The following is a 7,042-nucleotide window of genomic DNA, read 5'->3' as shown; positions in this document are numbered from 1 at the left end:
AAGGACAGGAGCAGGCTACGCTGACCAGTTAACCATAACGCAGGACGTCAGGTAAATTGGCCCCCATAGCCTGCTCTATGAGCTTGACACTCACTGGGTAGCCAGTTTACCAAGCATATTAGGTTTACTGTAGCACCAAATACGTCAGGTTTGATGCAGTGAAGGCGGTGTAGTCCTTGTGACGCCCTCGGGGTGCTCTTATCCTCGTGAAATGAGTTACATGTTTTGGTATGCGCATGAAACGCTGAGATTATAATTCCAGAGACATGGAAAACGCAGATTTCAGGTGCAAGAAGGATCGAGAACAGCCGACGCTGCTTAACGCCATGCAAGTAATTTTGCGCACCTCCAACGCTGAATTGGGGTTTCAGTGAAGGCTTCTGAGCAGTGTTCCGCAGTGCGAATTTCTGCTTACGTTCTTGTGAAACGTTGCCTCTGTTCGCCTCTACAGAGTGCCAGCATATTTGCCTGTCATGCAACCGGTCAAGGACGTTCAGACAGACATACGAACGCTACGAAAGGCCATCTTCTTAACTTTCGAAACCTCAGAACTTTAGCACGCATTCGCAGTCGTTGATAAGATTACGAACCCGGCATCTTGCACGGTTAATCCGGGCCGGTCTCCGCTGGCGTAAACCTGCACCTCTAGTGGTCCGTGACGCCACACACGCGGCCGGCCTGTCAGTAGCGAGGAGGCCGTGCGTGGTTGGGGGCGCGCGTCTGACGCGGCGCCGCGTGCGGCAGATACAGCTGCGCTTGCAGCTACTGAGGGCGGCGGAAACAGAGCCGACTGCTGCACAGCCTGGTATAGACTTCGGAGCTCTCTATCCTCAGGGTAAGCACCGCTTGTAGTGACAAGGGACGGAGATGAACAGCGGAGCGATGTGCCAGTGCAGTGAACAATGCTGCGAAACTCTAAGACGCAGTGATGTCGGTGTTATGGCCTCGGGAACCTGTTCAGTTAGTCCATTTAAGTTAGTCATTTAAGTCAGTTAGTCCTGTCCATTTAAGCTTTTCAAGCAAAACCGTAACGTGTGACGTAAAACAGATGTTACAGACTCATCTATAGATATAATCCCAAGTACCACGAAGAATGCAGCGCGACTTACTATTTCTCAACACATTTTCCAAGGTAAATTGAACTCCCAAAGCTTGCTCAGCTTTTCCCCCTGCTTGTGCCGCCTCGATTGGCCCACACCCAAACTCTTCTCGCTGTACCTCGCAGTCGTGTGCAGGCAGTACAGAGCGGTGCATTGTGAACACTTTTTTTAGCTGGCAACACCAGCGCAGATATCTCGTATCGCCATGTCGGCAATTGCAGAGCTCAAGCAATGAAACATATTTCAACTCTGTAGCGTCTTCACTTGGCTTTTAGACATATTATTTTGATTTACGCTCGTACGTCTATGTGCTGTGAATTTATTGTATTTTATTTAAACAACTTCGCCTGTTATGGAGCATCGCTCTGTTGATGACAAAAGAGATGAGCAAAACCCAACAACAAAAACGCTTTAACTTGGCACTAGATGCATTACTTCTGAGAAACTTAGCACATGTAATGCTCACCTATTCCATGTTAAAACAGCCATGTCTATCTTGCAACTACCATGTCAGCGTGCCATCCATCAGTGTCGTCACGATTGTTGGCACCACCACTGTCACCACCTGTTCGCGATGTCACCTCCATCTTCTCGCCACGATCTCTGATCCCTATGGGAACGGCGTAAGATTCTTTGAAGCTCAGGGCTTTTCCATAGCGTGCGGACGTTTTCATGAGTCAGCTCACTTGCTGGATGTTTGGTCAGTCATCCCCCTTTTTCGGAATCAATCATGAGACGTTAATGCTCAGAACGCATATTTCTTTGCGCAATAACGAACCTTCATTTGGACAGTGACTGTCATGTAACGTCAACTTGGCTGGTGTCAAAACTGATGTATACAGCACCGTCTTCCCTCTCGTCCCCTGCTGCCTGTCGGTCAGCATGTGTTTGCGCCCACGTCATCCACATCACGTGCAACTGCAGAAATGTCACACATGGTGACCTGATCCCGACCTTGAAAGGCGTACACCTGTCCTAACCTTTAAACTTTGTCCTTGTTGGCGTATACATATATGATTATAAAGCATGAATGTTAGCGGCGTCACTATATATACTTTACGGAGTCTGAGCCTCCTCCCCTTCTCCATGCCGACTTATCCCCCTCAATGCTCCTCTGGCTCCCCTCAATGCATATGAGCAAAAAGGGAATATAGGACATGCTTCCCTCAGCGGGAACAAGCGTATCTGCAGCAGTGTACGGTGTCGCCCCGTCCTGCTGGGACCACCCCTTGCCCCCACCGATCCCGCGAAGCCACCCCGGGACCGCCAATAAGGGTATCATCAGAGCGGTAGCGGTGTGGCGCTCTGAGGTGGTGTTGACAAAATATTCGTTACCGTCCTCAAATAGGCATTTTTCTGTGCAGTTATGATTTGACGAATGTGAGATTCCTGATCCATACAAATGTTTTTTATAACGCTTTGCCATGGAATGGTCATCCGCAGTCTCGATTGTGCCAGAAATGCGCTTTTCACTGTTAAGTAAAACGTGGGGAACTTCGCAGCATATATTTTCACAATACGCCTCCTGGCCCATCCATGTACGTTACCTCTCATAAATGAGGGTATACTATAAGACCATATACGACCATATGCTATACGGGGCGGCAATCGCCCACCACCTGGCCTACGTGCCGAGTAAAGTACTTTAAACGTATGATTAAAAGGAATGCACGAATCACCAGCATTGAATGTTGCAGTGCACATCACGATTTATTACCAGACAATATCGAACGTATTTACTTGATGCCACACTGCCCTATTTGCACACGCCACATAGACGCAGAGTACAATTTCAGTATAGGCCACTGACAGATGCCTGGACGGACGTGCATTTGGGATCAGGCGATGCACCAGAAGTGCTTGGCTCCACTCATCCTATGTGATATGGAACCAATTCACATGTGACCTGTTTACGTCCAACAACACTATACGAATGTAATAGAACGATTAGTCGGACAGCCGGTCAGACGTGATCGCAAGCCGCTGAACCCGTAGCTTGTTGCGGTTGTCAGGAACAGGTCACTGGCTTCGTTATATCTGCGCCCGGAATATCAGGATCTTTAATGACAATGAATGAGTGAACAGGGCTGTCTTCTGTCGGGAACTGAACTGGTTCAATGGAGGAGCCTTGGATGGATCTTTAAAGCGAAAAGGAAAGGAACATAATATGATTCAAGAGCGTGTTTTATGTTTTAAAAAAATCCTGTGGAGGGAAGTGCGAAACATAGCATCAACACATTTGTGTTAAAGCTTTTGGTGCTCATCTCACTATTACGAGATACATTTTCTTTTATGTCTTATGTTTTAGTGCAATGACCGAAGATGTGAGACAACAACAACATTTTTGTCATGCTTGTAAGGTTGATGCCACGTCAAATTAATATGTATGTCCTTGTAAGCCAGGACATTCTCACTGACTCATAAGCTCCAGCTACTGTGAATTTAACTTTTCACTCCTTTGCGGCCTTTTTGTGGTTAAATTTTTCGCTCCCCACTCAAGCTCAATAGCGATTCTAGCTGACTGCACCTGGCCGCGCTCACTCGTGTATCCCGCGAAGTCTGCGGCGCCGTTTGCACCCTGACCTCCCAGTCTCCCCCGCCGTTTTCACCCTGACCTCCCACAGTCTGCGCCGCCGTTGGCATCCTGACCTCCCAGTCTCCGCCGCCGTTGGCACCCTGACCTCCCAGTCTCCGCCGCCGTTGGCACCCTGACCTCCCGCAGTCTCAGCGCCACTCGCGCCGCAGCTACCAATGTGCTTCATTCGTGACCAAGCTGCCGATTAGTGTGGCCTGGCCAAGCTGCCGATTAGTCTGGCCTGGCGTGCGGACCGGGGAAGTTCGAGCTCCCGTACGCAGGCCGACTCTGTCAGGCGTGGATCATTGGCTGAGAAGAGGTGCCGTCGCGGGCAGCTGCGCTCTCCCAGAGCAACACTGTGCCGCACGGTCAGATCGCTGGCGCAGCCAGGGACGGCAGGCGAGCGGGCCGGCACGGTCAAGTGAACGGGGTCCAGTCGCGAGCCACGGTGAGTCTCGGCGGACGACGCTGGCCGCTCAAGCCGTGGTAACGCCCGCTCCGCCGGGCATGCTCTCTGCGGGAGCACCGACTGCTGGAGCGGCAGCAGTTCCACCACATGTCTCCCGGAGACAGACTCAAGCTAATATGAGACCGCAAGTGTGCTGGAGGTGCTTTAGTGGGGGGCACTGGGTACACCTGTTGTGGCACGCAACATTTCATTTTACGGGAATGACGGCTGCTGCAGAAGGTACCACCGTGCGCTTCACGCTGGCACCGGCATCTCGCGCGGCAGAGAAGGCTTCCGGAGCTGGGGATCCTGGAACGTCATAACAATAAATCCAAAATCGCTGATCACTCGCATATTAAGAATTGGTCCTCGGTTCTCGCATGTCTGAAAGTGGTACATCGTATAATCAGAGAAAGCCTTTTTTCAAGACAGGTGGGACCTTTCGGATCTGAGATAAGGTATTCTCGGGCTTAAGAGATGAGTCAAATTTTTTCCTTTCCTGAAATGCTCACTTTCTTGGTCTAGGATGAGCCCTGAACTGAACGGATAAGATCCCTCTCTCGGTTTTTGACGGAGCTTTTCCAGACAAAACGGGCCACTTTCAGAGCCTGTGACGAACTTTTTACGCACCTAGATGGGGTCTTTTCAGGCCGGTGATGTACTCTTTGCAACCTTGAGGGTGGCCCTCTCTGAGTTTTGCGATCCAGCCTTTCCTGATCCGAGACGGTCCCTTCCGAGTCTGCGATGATGCTCCCCTCCGAGTCTGCGATGCTCCCTTCCGAGTCTGCGATGGGGATGTCTCAAAACAGAAGTGGACCCCTCTTTTGCCGGAAACTGACAGGCGTTTTATTGTCTTGAAATGGACCCTTTTCAATCTAAGATGCGCCTTCTCCGGATTCTAGACGTTTCTTTTCTGAGCCTAAGATGCACGCTTTCCAGAACCGGACGGGCCCTCTGCGCTGACTTTGGTAACACAATGAGCGAGTTACTTCCAAACATCTGAGGGTCCCTTCTAGACTCTCTGAAATCATGGAGCAGCAAAAAGGGATTCTTGCCACATCAAAGCATGCGGAGGGAATGGGTTACTTGCTACCCCCCCCCCCCCCGACCCTCACCCCCACCCCCAACCCCACCCCTCCAGCTGGTGTCCCACCTCACCACACGTTACTGCTGAGCTGCAGCTGATGTCCGCCTCACCACACGCTACTGCTATGCTGCAGCGGGTGTCTTGCCTCACCACACGCTACTGCTAAGCTGCAGCTGATGTCCCCGCCTCACCACACGCTACTGCTAAGCTGCAGCGGGTGTCTTGCCTCACCTCACGCTACTGCTAAGCTGCAGCTGATGTCCCGCCTCACCACACGCTACTGTTAAGCTGCAGCGGGTGTCTTGTCTCACCACACGCTACTGCTAAGCTGCAGCTGATGTCCCGCCTCACCACACGCTACTGCTAAGCTGCAGCTGATGTCCCGCCTCACCACACGCTACTGCTAAGCTGCAGCGGGTGTCTTGCCTCACCACACGCTACTGTTAAGCTGCAGCGGGTGCCTTGCCTCACCACACGTCACTGCCGCGCAGATGACGGAGTCGCGTCAATCTCTGGCCGTGTCTGAGCCAGCTTCAGAGACAGCAGGCGGGAACCTACTCCACGGAAGCAAAGCTCGACGGCGGCGAAGGCTCTTACGAAACCTGACGTTTCTGGTAAGGAATAAGTTTCAGGCGTGTTGAGTGGTTCGCTTTTGTTATTCCAACCGTGCGCTCTTCTCTAAAAAACATAGCATTTCTAAACATTTGGGTGGCGAGTGGTGCTTGATGTACCACATATCTGGGTAATACAGCTGCAATTAAACCTGCCTAATCCCTCTTCAAAGTAAGGGTAAACAAAATCCATCACCTCCCAAAGTCTATAATTAGAATCCCTGTTTTGAGAGGTAACTTTTGTATTACATATTGGCACACAAAAACGGCCACTTCTGCGCCACACCTAGTGCAGAACCAGCAAACCCATACAAGCTGGTATGTGGAGGAGGACTGCGACAGTGAGGTTACTCATGCTCAGTAAAGTCACCTTCTTGAAGAACGCTGTGAAGATCTGGAATGCATAGGCGTGTGCTCATTGATAGCAGCATGTGGGCAACCAGTTCATTGTGGTATCCACGCCAGGGATATTAAAGCAAACTCGCCTTACTCTCCATGCTAAAATGCATTTACCGACAATCCTTGGTGTCCGAACAGATTGGAAGACGCTGTTAACGATCCACTTGCGTAGACGCGGTTAATGCTGTAAGCGTGAAGCGCCAGTTTATGGTGATCAGTACACCATTGCTCACATCCAGTTGGCTAGACATCCCGTCAAACAGATCCCTGACTGTACTCGGACATTGCTTGCTCTCGTCAGCCCCTGTTACCCGGTGTCTGTTCTCCCGCAGTCGATAATGCTTGGCCTGCGTCAGGAGCGACGCTGTTAATGGCAGTTGCGTGATGTGGAGGAATGAGTTGATTATAAGTAACACTTTGCATGGAATATCGTTGCTCTCATAGGCCACATGTTAAAGTATTAAACAAGGGGCACAAGCCCATTCAAAGTTATGCATGGTTCCGTCTTTGGTTTGCCTAAATCCTCCCAATTCTGAGATGCGAGCTGCCTTTCGCCTTCAATCCCTGGTGTCCGCAGTTGTTGCCTGTCCCGCCAGACTCTCCGCGCCGGCATCAGTCCGCGCCGGTCCTATGACGTCCGTTACCTGCTTCCCTCCTCCCTGACGCCGTTCCACCTGCCTTTCCTCATCCGCCGAGGCTCTGTCGTCCCTCGAGGTCGAGGTCCCTGTGGAGGCCTCGCCAGTCGCTGATACTCCGCTGACTGCCGCTCCCCGCAGCTGCTGGGGCTGCTGGTGCTGGTGCTGCTGGCAGTCGTGATCCATC

At 51.4% G+C, this 7,042-nt stretch overlaps 1 long non-coding RNA gene across 1 annotated transcript; it reads left to right on the top strand.

The window, feature by feature from the left end:
- The first annotated feature begins 702 nt into the window (after window positions 1-702).
- Window positions 703-7,038, top strand: LOC119099742 (uncharacterized). The gene is made up of 3 exons (XR_005094409.1): window positions 703-835; window positions 5,702-5,824; window positions 6,997-7,038. It is a non-coding gene; the product is annotated as an uncharacterized LOC119099742 (long non-coding RNA).
- Window positions 7,039-7,042: the final 4 nt, after the last annotated feature.

The sequence above is a fragment of the Pollicipes pollicipes genome, unplaced genomic scaffold, assembly GCF_011947565.3.
Source record: "Pollicipes pollicipes isolate AB1234 unplaced genomic scaffold, Ppol_2.1 Scaffold_4881;HRSCAF=5763_pilon_pilon_pilon, whole genome shotgun sequence".
Taxonomy (NCBI): domain Eukaryota; kingdom Metazoa; phylum Arthropoda; class Thecostraca; order Pollicipedomorpha; family Pollicipedidae; genus Pollicipes; species Pollicipes pollicipes.
The sequence above is the reverse complement of the archived record's forward strand: the minus strand, read 5'-3'. Positions and strand labels throughout refer to the sequence as shown.